Below are 13,454 nucleotides of genomic sequence, written 5' to 3' on the forward strand. Positions count from 1 at the left end.
CCTTGGAACACTGGTATTTCCGCAGAATGAGGGGGTCGTACACTTGCCTCTGAGGTGATCGGAAGTATTTTTGTATAATAAGTGCGAACAATGTAATTTAGCCTTTGTTAATGTGAAAAATCAAGATACTGTATGATATACTAAGATGTGAGAAAATCAGTGGAAAATATATTTACGTAAAAAATTCTGCAATAACATTCTTCCGTGAGGACCTGATGTTAGATTTTCAACTTCAAGAATCAGACCCCTAGACAAGAAGAACTGCAGCCTTCTCAGCATGACAAGTTAAGTAAACTTGAAAGTTTATAGCAAGCTCCTCTAAAATCTTCATAAAAGGCTTAACTTATTAATTTCTTGAACTGTGCATTGTTTAATGTGGACAATAGATGGAAGAAGGAAGGAGGGGGGAGATCACACGCCACAGTGAAATCTAAAATGGTTGATGCGGATCAGTGCTTCAGGGAGTTCATTGTTAAGTTTATTGAAATATATAGGAGGTACACATGTTTATGAACAGTTAACACCAATTATTTCCAGCGATCGAGATAAGAAGGCAGATGCGAATAATTGTTTGATAGAGGAGACGAGCAGTTACTCCACGGCAAACAGAGAAACTGTGATTATAACGAAAAATCTGTGTACTTAACCAACATAATTAGTTCTGCCTGTGTTGCGCTTAGAAACGCGCAGATAGATGGTTGCATGTGGACCAGCCTTAAGAGTCACAATTGTTAAATTGCTGACGTTTGCAGCAATCGAAAGCAGAACACACTTGTCACACATCTGTTCCGACTTGAACCGACATTGCACAGTGAGTGCTAGGGGCAGTAGGATTTTCTTTTCCAATCAGGTTATAGACAGCAATTTAACAGTCGGCATGCTTTAAAACAAAAAGAAGAAATTGAAAAAATTAATCATAAGGATAATCAAGTATGTGAAATTAACTGAAGTGAAAGAAATATCCATAGATCCATAATGGATTACCAGAATAATTATCCCCATCTATAGCTGGTACAAGGTAACAACAGTAAGACACGTGACAATGCCAATAAACAGATGAACAATCAATTTATTTTCAACATATGCAGATACATTCTTGCGCATCTTTGTAGAGGCATGTGCATTGTTCGTTCTTCAAAAAATGGTTCAAATGGCTGTAAGCCATCTGAGGTCATCAGACTCCTAGACTTAGAACTACTTAAACCTAACTAACCTAAGGACATCACACACATCCATGGCCGAGGCAGGATTCGAACCTGCGACCGTAGCAGCAGCGCGGTTCCAGACTGAAGCGTCTAGAACCGCTCGGCCACAGCTGTTCGTTCTTACCAACATTAAAAGATGAACCGTTGTGCCATAAATGTATATGAAACACAAATAGGTAAAAAATGAAGTAAAATATTAAAAATGCGATCATCCTTGAAAAATTATCTACATGATGAAATGTGAAAAATTACATCTCCAAAGCCAGAAAATTCGGGATTTAAGAACCAGTGAACACTGCGTAGCTCTTAAGGAAAAAAAGGTTGCAGGTCAACAAACTGCGGTTATTAGTAATAGGCTATAATGAAATGAAATGAGACTGTCGATCGACTGACTGACGAACTATTACATGTTTACCTGGAGCAACAGTCTCAGTCGTAGGTGGCAGGTTGCCTTTCATTTTTAGAATACTAGGGAAATGCGACCAGTCTACAAAGGATACTGCATGCGAAACATTTGTGCGACGCAACCTGCAATACTGCTCAAGTGATTGGGACCCACACGAGATAGGAGTAACATGAGATATTGAACGGATACAAAGAAGGATAGTACGAATGGTCACAGTTTTGTCCGATCCATGGGAGAGCGTCACGGCGATGCTGAAAGAACAGAAATGGCAGTCGCTAAATACAGCCATAAACTACCCCATGAAAACGGTCTTAAAAAATTTCAAGGATAAACTCTAAGTGACGAATCTAGCAATATACTACAACCCTTCGTGTGTTGTCATGTAGATGTCGCGAAGACGAGACTATACTAATTACTAGATCTCGGATTTTAGGCAACAACCTATTTTGTTCCTCATTAAATAAAGGCAATAAAAGTTGTACATACAAAAATTATGCCAATTTTATAGCACCTAAAAATACCTAATTTCAGCTTATTACGTGATTGTACCAAAATTTTAAAAATACGATTAAATAAAATTTTTATGACTAACATTCTCTCGTAGTCTTCCCAACTAAGAATTACACAAATATTTTATCGAAAATTATAATTTTATAGTACTTAAAACACCTAATTTCAAGTTAGAACCTGATTGTACCTCATTTTTAAAAATCCTAAAAATACCTAATTTAATGTTAGAACCTGACTGTATCTAATGTTTAAAAGTCCAGTCAAATAAAATTTGTATGACTAAAACTCCCCCCGTGAACCATGGACCTTGCCGTTGGTGGGGAGGCTTGCGTGCCTCAGCGATACAGATGGCCGTACCGTAGGTGCAACCACAACGGAGGGATATCTGTTGAGAGGCCAGACAAACGTGTGGTTCCTGAAGAGGGGCAGCAGCCTTTTCAGTAGTTGCAGGGGCAACAGTCTGGATGATTGACTGATCTGGCCTTGTAACACTAACCAAAACGGCCTTGCTGTTTTGGTACTGCGAACGGCTGAAAGCAAGGGGAAACTACAGCCGTAATTTTTCCCGAGGGCATGCAGCTTTACTGTATGGTTTAATGATGATGGCGTCCTCTTGGGTAAAATATTCCGGAGGTAAAATAGTCCCCCATTCGGATCTCCGGCCGGGGACTACTCAAGAGGACGTTGTTATCAGGAGAAAGAAAACTGGCGTTCTACGGATCGGAACGTGGAATGTCAGATCCCTTCATTGGGCAGGTAGGTTAGAAAATTTAAAAAGGGAAATGGATAGGTTAAAGTTAGATATAGTGGGAATTAGTGAAGTTCGGTGGCAGGAGGAACAAGACTTTTGGTCAGGCGAATGTAGGATTATAAATACAAAATCAAATAGGGGTAATGCAAGCGTAGGTTTAATAATGAATAAAAAAAATAGGAGTGCTTGTAAGCTACTACAAACAGCATAGTGAACGCATTATTGTGGTCAAGATAGACACGAAGCCCACGCCTACTACAGTAGTACAAGTTTATATGCCAACTAGCTCTGCAGATGATGAGGAAATTGAAGAAATGTATGATGAATTTAAATAAATTATTCAGATAGTGAAGGGAGACGAAAATTTAATAGTCATGGGTGACTGGAATTCCGTAGTAGGAAAAGGGAGAGAAGGAAACGTAGTAGGTGAATATGGACTGAGGCTAAGAAATGAAAGAGGAAGCCGCCTGGTAGAATTTTGCACAGAGCACAACTTAATCATAGCTAACACTTGGTTCAAGAATCATAAAAGAAGGCTGTATTCTTGGAAGAAGCCTGGAGATACTGACAGGTTTCAGATAGATTATATAATGGTCAGACAGAGATTTAGGAACCAGATTTTAAATTGTAAGACATTTCCAGAGGCAGATGTGGACTCTGACCACAATCTATTGGTTACGAACTGTAGATTAAAACTGAAGAAACTGAAAAAAGGCGGTAATTTAAGGAGATGGGACCTGGATAAACTGACTAAACCAGAGGTTGTACAGAGTTTCAGGGAGAGCATAAGGGAACAATTGACAGGAATGAGGGAAAGAAATACAGTAGAAGAAGAATGGGTAGTTTTGAGGGATGAAGTAGTGAAGGCAGCAGAGGATCAAGTAGGCAAAAAGATGAGGGCTAGTAGAACTCCTTGGGTAACAGAAGAAATATTGAATTTAATTTATGAAAGGAGAAAATATAAAAATGCAGTAAATGGAGTAGGCAAAAAGGAATACAAACGTCTCAAAAATGAGATCGACAGGGAGTGCAAAATGGCTAAGCAGGGATGGCTAGAGGACAAATGTAAGGATGTAGAGGCTTATCTCACTAGGGGTAAGATAGATACTGCCTACAGGAAAAATAAAGAGACCTTTGGAGAAAGGAGAACCACTTGCATGAATATCAAGAGCTTTGATGGAAACCCAGTTCTAAGCAAAGAAGGGAAAGCAGAAAGGTGGAAGGAGTATATAGAGGGTCTATACAAGGGCGATGTACTATAGGACAACATTATGGAAATGGAAAAGGATGTAGATGAGGATGAAATGGCAGATATGATACTGCTTGAAGAATTTGACAAAACACTGAAAAACCTGAGTCGAAACAAGGCCCCGGGAGTAGACAACATTCCATTAGAACTACTGATGGCATTGGGAGAGCCAGTACTGACAAAACTCTACCATCTGGTGAGCAGGATGTATGAGACAGGCGAAATACCCTCAGACTTCAAGAAGAATATAATAATTCCAATCCCAAAGAAAGCAAGTGTTGACAGATGTGAAAATTACCGAACAGTCAGTTTAATAAGCCACAGCTGCAAAATACTAACGCAGATTCTTTACAAACGAATGGAAAAACTAGAAGAGGCCGACCTCGGGGAAGGTCAGTTTGGATTCCGTAGAAATATGGGAACACGTGAGGCAATACTGACCCTACGACTTATCTTAGAATCTAGATTAAGGAAAGGCAAACCTACGTTTCTAGCATTTGTAGATTTAGAGAAAGCTTTTGACAATACTGACTGGAATACTCTCTTTCAAATTCTGAAGGTGGCAAGGGTAAAATACAGGGAGCGAAAGGCTATTTACAACTTGTACAGAAAACAGATGGCAGTTATAAGAGTCGAGGGGCATGAAAGGGAAGCAGTGGTTGGGAAGGGAGTGAGACAGGGTTGTAGCCTCTCCCCGATGTTATTCAATCTGTATATTGAGCAAGCAGTGAAGGAAACAAAAGAAAAATTCGGAGTAGATATTAAAATCCATGGAGAAGAAATAAAAACTTTGAGTTTCGCCGATGACATTGTAATTCTGTCAGAGACAGCAAAGGACTTGGAAGAGCAGTGGAACGGGATGGATAGTCTTGAAAGGAGGATATAAGATGAACATCAACAAAAGCAAAACGAGGATAATGGAATTTAGTCGAATTAAGTTGGGTGATGCTGAGGGAACTAGATTAGGAAATGAGACACTTAAAGTAGTAAAGGAGTTTTGATATTTGGGGAGCAAGATAACTGATGACGGTCGAAGTAGAGAGGGTATAAAATGTAGACTGGCAATGGCAAGGAAAGCGTCTCTGAAGAAGAGACATTTGTTAACATCGAGTATAGATTTAAGTGTCAGGAAGACGTTTCTGAAAGTATTTGTATGGAGTGTAGCCATGTATGGAAGTGAAACATGGACGATAAATATTTTGGACAAGAAGAGAATAGAAGCTTTCGAAATGTGGTGCTACAGAAGAATGCTGAAGATTAGATGGGTAGATCACATGACTAATAAGGAGGTATTGAATAGGATAGGGGAGAAGAGAAGTTTGTGGCACAACTTGACTAGAAGAAGGGATCGGTTGGTAGGACATGTTCTGAGGCATCAAGGGATCACAAATTTAGTATTGGAGGGGAGCATGGAGGGTAAAAATCGTAGAGGGAGACCAAGAGATGAATACACTAAGCAGATTCAAAAGGATGTAGGTTGCACCAAACCAGTCTCGGGACTGAAGACCACAACAACAACAACATGACTAAAACTACTCTTCTGGTCTTCCCGGCTTCTTAGAAAACAGTGATTGAATGTTAACTGGTTTGTTTGCCAATCGAGAGTCAGACTGCCGTAGTATACAGAGAAGTTGCAGCATTAGATAACTGCAGCGAAATGCAGGAAGATCTGCAGTGGATATGCACTTTGTGCAGGGAGTGGCAACTGTCCCATAACACAGACAAATGTAATGTATTGCGAATACATAGAAAGAAGGATCCTTTATTGTATGATTATATGATAGCGGAACAAACACTGGTAGCAGTTACTTCTGTAAAATATCTGGGAGTATGCGTACGGAACGATCTGAAGTGGAATGATCATATAAAATTTATTGTTGGTAAGGCGGGTACCAGGTTGAGATTCATTGGGAGAGTCCTTAGAAAATGTAGTCCATCAACAAAGGAGGTGGCTTACAAAATACTCGTTCGACCTATACTTGAGTATTGCTCATCAGTGTGGGATCCGTACCAGGTCGGGTTGACAGAGGAGATAGAGAGGATCCAAAGAAGAACGGCACGTTTCGTCGCAGGGTTATTTGGTAAGCGTGATAGCGTTACGGAGATATTTAGCAGACTCAAGTGGCAGACTCTGCAAGAGAGGCACTCGGCATCGCGGTGTAGCTTGCTCTCCAGGTTTCGACAGGGTGCGTTTCTGGGTGAGGTATCGAATATATTGCTTCCCCCTGCTTATACCTCCAGAGGAGATCACGAATGTAAAATTGTAGAGGTTCGAGTGCGCACGGAGGCTTTCCGGCAGTCGTTCTTCCCGCGATCCATACGCGACTGGAACAGGAAAGGGAGGTAATGACAGTGGCATGTAAAGTGCCATCCGCCACACACCGTTGGGTGGCTTGCGGAGTGTAAATGTAGATGTAGATGTAGACGACGACAGCATACGATCACCAGGCTGTTCCAGCCTGCCCTGCTCTGCAGAGCTTTGTCGCTCGCTGTGAACCTTCAAATGGGCCGACAGGGCACGGAGGAGCCTTGTGGTCTGCCTCCGGCGCCTTCCTGCCCTGTCGGAACAGCATGTTTAAAACGCCTGCACTTTTTTCATGCAGTATTTCTCATTTCTTTTTGTGTTTATTTATGTTCTTAACAGAGGTCGCATTTAAGTCAGTATGTTGCAGGGATTAAAGAGCAGGCAAATTTATAAATAAATCAAACTTGAAACAAAATGCGACAAAAAAAACAAATTCCATATTGACCTTTGTCGAGCTATTGTTGCACCAAACATACCATTCAATGCCGTTGAAAATAGCCAGTTCAAAAGTTTTCTAGAGAAATACTGTCACCGCAGCATTCCATCAGAATCACCACTGAGAAGCAACTGTTTAGATACTTTATATGAACACACATTGAGCAGGATAAGGGAAGATATAGGCGATTCATGCATGTGGATCTCTGTCGATGAGACAACTGACAGACAACGTCGATATGTGGCTAATTTTATTGCTGGGAAGCTAGATCCTGACACTCCCTCTGTACCTCATCTGATTTGCAGCAAGGAGCTAAGAAAGACTAACCAGAAAACACTATCTCAGTTTGTTAATAAGGACCTCAAATTATTTTTCCCCAACAGCCTAGATGAAAATGAAGTACTTGTCATCTACACTAATTCAACCGCATACATGATTGCTGCTGTTAAATTGTTGAAAGTATTTTACCCAGCCTTGCTCCATATCACACGTCTTGCCCATGCCATGAATCACGTAACTCAGACGATACGTCTCGAATTTCCACATGTAAACAGGCTAGTTTCAGTGATCAAAAAGTTTTTTTCAAAGCACCTACAAGAACCCAATTATTTCGAGAGGAACTTCCCAACGTACCACTTCCACCAGAACCCATCGTACTCGCTGGGGAACGTGGCTAGAAAAATGTTCAAATGTGTGTGAAATCTTATGGGACTTAACTGCTAAGGTTATCAGTCCCTAAGCTTACACACTACTTAACCTAAATGATCCTAGGACAAACACACACACCCATGCCCGAGGGAGGACTCGAACCTCCGCCGGGACCAGCCGCACAGTCCATGACTGCAGCGCCTCAGACCGCTCGGCTAATCCCGCGCGGCAACGTGGCTAGAGGCCGTGGGATATTACAGCGAGCATTTGGAAGACATTAAGAACATTGTTCTTAAATTGCGGGAGGAGGCTGTGAGCATTACTTCAGCTAAAGATCCTCTAAAGGACGCAACAATTTCCAACGACACTGCATACATGAAATCTCATTATGCATTTTTGGTCCCTATTATTAAAGCTCTAGAGTGTTCAGGGAAACCAGTCTATACGCAACTGCAATTGATAGAAGAGGTGACAGAAAAAATCAACTATTCATATGAAAGTTAGTGAGAAACTAAAGACAGTGCTTCAAAAATACCCAAGAGTTACCATCCTTTGCACAGTGGCTGACATCGTATCAGGTAAATCAACAGAACATGAGTGTTCGGTCTCATTGCGCCTAATACAGTCATTTAAATACACTCCGATGACATCTGTTGACGTGGAACGCTCATTCTCGGCATAAACAGACAAGACATGCAGTTTCTCAACGGAAAATCTGGAGAAAGTATTAGTTATTTACTGTGCTGTAATTATGGACATGTCCAATAATATAATGTGGATTTTTGTCAATCTAATTATCTTTCTAGATAATGAAATGTCAGCTTTTTGGACACATTTTCTGATTTTTATAACCTATTTTTGTAAGTGATAGAACCTATTTTAGGTACCTAATTTAAGATTATTAGAACCTAAAAGTCCGAGGTCTACTAATTACAGTGCGCACAGAGAAATTGAAGCAATCATCTTCCCGCGCTTCATACAAGAATGGAACGGGAAGACGCTGTGATAACTGGTACAATAGAAAGAGCCCTCCGCCATGCACCGCACATTGGTTTCCAGAGTATGGTTTAAGATGTAGATATGGAAACCGTGCAGTTTTATGTTACAGTGTGCATTATCCTACAGGTTGCGCGTCAGTGTGAGAGCGCTTATGCAGCTTCTACATAAATCGATATGAAAATCGAAGTTCTAGGTTGTGGCAGTGATTCAGAAGCGCAAAATGTGGGAAATGTTATGCAAACGAAATTTTTAATGCTAGAAAAACATTTACTTGAGAATAGGGATGACGGAGGGACCAACAGAAAATAACGTGAATGGCGGAAAAAACGTAAAATATAATTATTCCGTTAGCTTCTTAATGTCCATAATCCCTGACCGGGTGCTATACGTACACTATAGAAGTTAACAGGAGAAAATCATGAGCAGATAACAATGTCTTCAAAATTTTTGAACCACATGTATGGCCTTTTTTTTCCCCTTACTGAAAACCTGCGGACACCCCTGATAGTAGCAGATTTTTTTTTTCTCTTCTTCGTCATAGACATTATCTTATGTTTACTCAGATATAAGGACAGCTGTCATTCATTACAGAAAGTGGAAACTTTGTTCATGCTTCTCTGCATTTCCTTATGTTTGGCCGGCCGCGGCGGCCTCGCGGTTCTAGGCGCTCAGTCCGGAACCGCCGACTGCTACATTCGCAGGTTCGAATCCTGCCTCGGGCATGGATGTGTGTGATGTCCTTAGGTTAGTTAGGTTTAAGTAGTTCTAAGTTCTAGGGGACTGATGACCATAGATGTTAAGTCCCATAGTGCTCGGAGAGATTTGAACCATCTGAACGTTATGATTGTCCAACGAGATAGCGTACCTTTCCTGCTGACAACAGGGTTGTCAGGGAATAATATTACAGTGCTATTGATCTTGTATGATATATTGTCTGTGTATATTAAGAACATGATGGGTCGTATTACACTATCTTGCGGCATCAGCGATGTCACTTTTTGTTACTGTGAAGCATTTGCCATCCAGTACAAGGTACTGATTGCTACTAGCCAAACATTCCTCCGAGCAATCATATATTTTCGCATGATCGTATTTTAGTTTATAGTCGACGATGTGGTAAAGGGTCAAATGCCTTTCGGAAATTTAGGACTCCACCTGTTCACCTGCATATGTTGTTTGCAAGATATCCCGTACGAATCAAAAATGCTGTGCTTCAGCGAGTTGTTTCTTTCTGAATCCTACTGATTCTGTGAGAGAAATTTGTATCCCTCCTGGAACATTATCAGGTTTGAGCTTAGAATATGCTTAGGCGGACGTCAGTGATATTGGTCTGTAATTCTGTGCATCTGATCTTTTATCTTTTAGTAAAGAGGAGTGACCTGTATTCCTTTCCATATACGCTGGACTATTCTCTGCGCAATAAATATTCGATGGGAAAGGAGCTAATTCCGCAGCACGTTCAATGTAAAAATCTAACAGGAACTGCGTAAGGGCCTGGTGCCTTATTCACTATATGTAGTTACAATTAGTTTTCAGTACCGGGATTGCTAATATCGATACATGTCACGGAAATCGGTAGATGTGTTGTACATGTACAAACAAACAAATGATTACAGTTCCAGAAAAATTCGATGATTTTTTTCTAGGAGAAAGAGCTTCACAAATTGAGCAAGTCAATAACGCGTTGGTCCACGTCTGGCCCTTATGCAAGCAGTTATTTGGTTTGATATTGATTTGTGGAGTTGTTGGATGACTTCCTGAGGAATATTCTGCCAAATTCTGTCCAACTGGCGCGTTATATCGTTAAAATCCTGTGATGGCTGTACTGCTCTGACTATAACGCTCCAAACGTTCTCAATTGAAGAGAGATCCGGAGACCTTTCTGGCCAGGGCAACGTTTGGCAAGCACGAAGACAAGCAGTAGAAACCCCTGCCGTGTATGGGTGGAAATTATCTGGCTGAAATGTAAGCCCAGAATGGCTTGCCATGAAGGGCAACAAAACGGGCGTAGAATATTATCGACGTACCGCTGTGTTGTGAGGTTGCCGTGGATGACAATCACAGGGGTCCTGCTATGAAAAGATATCACCTCTCACCATCACTTCGGTTGTCGGGCCGTGTGGCAAGCGACAGTCATGTTGGTAAACCACCACTGACCCGGCCCTCTCCTGTCACGTCTTCGCTGGCCATCGGGGCTCAGTTCGAAGTGACACTGATCACTGAAAGCATTGAAAGAATTCGAAGTGGATGGAGTGCTCCCCTTTCCGGATGTCCTAGTTAAAGAAAGAGCAGACGGCACACTGGGCCACAGCGTCTAGTGTAACAAGACGCACACCGACCTTTACTTACATGCAAACAGCTGCCACCAGCGATCGCAGAGGAACGGCGTCTTCAAAAAATTGGTTATCAGGGCCTGTACCCGGTCTGACAGTGAGAGCATTAACAAAGAACTTCAACATCTGAGGTCGGTTTTCCGGGAAAACGGCTACAGAGAGAAGCAAATTCGGAGAGCTCTACGTCCCACACCGACTGATGATGATGTTGTTTGGTTTTGTGGGGCGCTCAACTGCGCGGCCATCAGTGCCCGTATACATTCCCAATCCGTACACAGGCCAACCTAGCCAATTTCATGAATGATGATGGAATGACGAGGACAACACAAACACCCAGTCCCTGGGCAGAGAAACTCCAACCCGGGCTGGAATCGAACCCGGGACCCCGTGATCCAGAGCTAGCAACGCTAGCCACTAGACCACGAACCCACACCGACTGCACGACCGAAGGAAACAGAAGAGGAAACTCAGCGGGATGAGGGCATGGATTTATTCCGTTCTGTGGCGCTTTAACGGGACAGATAGGTCGATTCTTCAAAAACATCAAGTGAAGACTGTCTTCTGCCCTCCAATTAAGACACAGGCACTGCTTGGTAATGTCAAGGACGATCTAGAATTACGGAAATCCGGGGTCTATCAGATCCGCTCCGAATGTGGCTTGAATTACATAGGTCAAACGATGCGTGCTATCGAAGATCAACGGAGCACCAGACTGCAGCAGCCTAACAAGTCGGCGGTTGCTGAACATTGCCTCTCGGAATTACACAAAATGAGTTACGACCAGAAGAGGGTTCTGACAAAGACGTCCTAATACTGGGACTGTGTCATTAAAGAATCTATCGAAATTCGAGTACGGGAACCGCTGATCAATCGAGATAGCGGTTACATCCTTAGTAATGCCTGGGAACCCGCTCTGAATCAAACTGAAAGGAGAAAGAAGACATCCCACCACGAACTGACTGCGAGAACAGGCAGAGATACTAAGAAGACGCCGCCGGCACGCGCCTCTGGGCGCTGACCGCGAACGGAACGGATGCTGGACGCTCCGCGCCCGGACGTGGACCGCGTTGGGAACACCTGTAAGTGGGCGGCGGGGGGGGGGGGGGGGAGATAAAACCCAGCGCCGGCGCCTCGGCTGTCATTTCGTCAATATACCTGATGATTGCAACGTGGTTGCTTGCAGGAATATTGTGCCCGCTGGACACGAACACCCGACTGTTCTCCCGTGAACTCTTTCGTCTTGTCTATGGTAGTTTGCAGTTGGATTCATTTTAGACTTCACTAGACCTGCTTTCGCTTGTCGTTATGACCAAATCTCCTCTTGCTGGAGAATATAATCTATGTTTCCGATCCAATTCAGAATTTTTGTGCTTGAGAGGGAGGAAGGGGAAGATCCTGTCTAAATGTTATAAGGAAACAATTTTCACTATTTGATTTCAAAACAAAAGTTTATCTATATTAAGTAAACACCCAATCTCAGTTGGCTGTTAGCACTTGAGTTTACCACGTGTTCATCTGTCTTGGTGGTTTGGAAAAGTGGTTCACTACTACCTCTGGATTAACCTGGAATGATACGATGTACAGAGAGGAGAGAGAGGCCACTCAGTCTATTTTCATTTGTGTTGTACCTTAGGTGGGTTTTAAATGTTTCAAAGTAAAATATGTCCATTCTGGCGTTTCTGTTTAAACTGAGAGGGCGGCTAGAATATGAGGTCGTTATAATGTTGTGATATAATTTGAAATGCATATCTGTTACTCCGCGAAAGCGATCTCTGGTTTTGTACTTGGTTCTTCTTTGAGTTTTTTTGTTTCCGAACGGAAAATTCTCTAGGTGCAGAAGAAGGTTCTGGCAACATGCACTGATAAACTTTGACAGACAACAGTATATCTTCCGTAACGCAGTTTACGTTCTTCCTCAAACTTATGCTCTGAAGGGATTTAATTAAATTTTAATGGCTCTGAAACCATTCGTGGATTTGGTTTCTTACATGAAACGAGATAGGTAAGGCCATGTTTCTTCTGTAATATTCCTCTGGGCTGCTAGCAGAACTATTGTCTCAAGTAGCACCCAAAGGAATTTCCACGCTTGTCCTTCAAATAAGGCATTAATATGAACTTTGTTCGCATATCGTCCAGTACCGCATTTACTACTCCAAACTTCTCCGTTCGCTATAACATCACATCAATCTTAATTAACTGAGAATGTACTAGTATCAACAGAGGTTGGCTACCGTTAGGTCTAAACGTTCTTCTTGGCATATATAATTCTGTAGAGGTAACCGTTTCTCCTCAATCCGCTTCATTTTTAACCCAATGACAGCACTGGACTTACTGCAGTAAATACGTTGCTTACAACATAAAGTTGAAGTTCTCACTTGTCGAAATCCGACACACACTGCGCACTGTGAACTCTTTGAGCTGAAACACACGTCTATCATTGACAATAATGTGCGTGGCATAGCGGTATGCTTTGACGACTAGGAAGCTGGAAGATTTGCTTAGTGGCCCAGTGTCCAAGAGAATGCGTTTCCACACTGAGAAGTTGACATTTGTCGTCCTGTGCTCATACATTGGAGGCCTAGTCATGTGAATGTATGCTTTGCACAACCTTT

The sequence above is a fragment of the Schistocerca piceifrons genome, chromosome X, assembly GCF_021461385.2.
Source record: "Schistocerca piceifrons isolate TAMUIC-IGC-003096 chromosome X, iqSchPice1.1, whole genome shotgun sequence".
Lineage (NCBI taxonomy): Eukaryota > Metazoa > Arthropoda > Insecta > Orthoptera > Acrididae > Schistocerca > Schistocerca piceifrons.